This window comes from Nothoprocta perdicaria, unplaced genomic scaffold (assembly GCF_003342845.1).
Source record: "Nothoprocta perdicaria isolate Ctin4 unplaced genomic scaffold, notPer1 scaffold_50, whole genome shotgun sequence".
Lineage (NCBI taxonomy): Eukaryota > Metazoa > Chordata > Aves > Tinamiformes > Tinamidae > Nothoprocta > Nothoprocta perdicaria.
Window position 1 is genome coordinate 1909739 of NW_020455755.1, and position 1425 is coordinate 1911163.

At 35.0% G+C, this 1425-nt stretch overlaps 1 protein-coding gene across 4 annotated transcripts in view; it reads left to right on the plus strand.

Annotated features, from left to right (window-relative positions):
• BCAS3 (BCAS3, microtubule associated cell migration factor) overlaps window positions 1–1425 on the plus strand; it is a 265434-nt gene that overhangs the window by 92903 nt on the left and 171106 nt on the right. The gene's annotated exons all lie outside the window — the stretch shown is intronic.

Sequence of the window (1425 nt, forward strand, 5' to 3'; positions counted from 1 at the left end):
CGTTGAATTGTCTTTTTTTTTTTTTTTTTTTTTTTTTTCTCCTTAAATGTCATCCATTATGTGAAGGAATCAGTGTAAAAAAAAGTGTATGAAAAGATTGTAGAAAAAAATGTAATCTTAAAAGAATTTGGTCCTACAGAGCATGAAGAAAATGCTAAATTTTCTCTCACACTTTTATAAAGACTAGAGCTTAGTCTTTTGAAATGTGATTGCATGTTCTTGGTGATACAGGAATTTTAAATATATACCATCAGAAGTCCTAAAAACTCTCTCCTAGAATAAATCCATCTAAGTCATTTTGAAATTTAAGAACACTTATTAGTTTAGAAATATGATCTTGTTRAAAGATTATGTTGTGCTGAAAATAATAGGCTATGTTCTGAAATGTTCTGATGATCTTGAATAAGCATCATTTGCTTTTTGCAGAGAAGCTGAGGCAGAGAAGCAAATCATAGAGCAAATGTCAGGGATCCTGATTTGGAAATGGTTGGCTTCTCTTCAGGTTAGACAGGTAGTTGATGACATTTCTAGGTTAATTCTAGGTAGCTTCTGGGGTTTAGGTCATATTGACKGTGGATTACGGAAAATAGTAACAACTTTTCAGTTAGTATTTACAAAGTGCAGAGTGGCTTTGCTGATCTGAGGAAGCATTCGCATGGCCTTTGGCTCGGGGGCTGAGTGTTGACCACATAAGAGAGCCATTCATAAAATGTGGGTCTTATCACTACTCAAGTAAGATATATTATGTCTAGAAAAGCATCCGGTTCCTCCAGCTCACCCTCTCCTCGAGTGGGAACCAAATACTTATTTAAATAAAACAATTAAAGGTTAGTCTGTTTACACAGAGTTTGAAAGACTTTTAGTTTAATTTTTGATGTATATTGCTAAGAATGGAAAAATTCTTCTTTATTTTTTTTCCTGTAATCTGCTGTTCTTTATTGGATTTTTAAATCTTCAGCTCTGGAAGAATACATGGCTTCCTCTAGCTCCTGCCAGTCTTAGTTCACAGGATTAGCTTTTATCATTCTGGTGTAACGTGTAGGTATTGGACTGAGCGCTGCGTACAGCTCCCTGCCATGGGCCCTTTCCTGCCTTGCAAGGGAGTTTCTCCCTTGCGTTTCAGCTAGCCAGAATTTACCCTGGAGTCAGATTATAAAAAGAATAATGACATGCTGGCCTTTACAAAATCAATTATTCAGCAATTTTGTGGATCGTGTTACATCCCAAATGAGAATTAAAGAAGCCTTAAGCATGTGAGTAGCTCTAAATTTCAGATTTTATGCAAATGTGGATATAGCTGTGGCTTTTTCAAGGGTGATGTAAAAAAGGGAAAAATATGTGAAACATGGACTGAAGTGACCAGTATATGATAGTTCTCTAAAGATAAAACACTGTGCAAAGTACTAAAAAAAAAAAAAAAAAAAA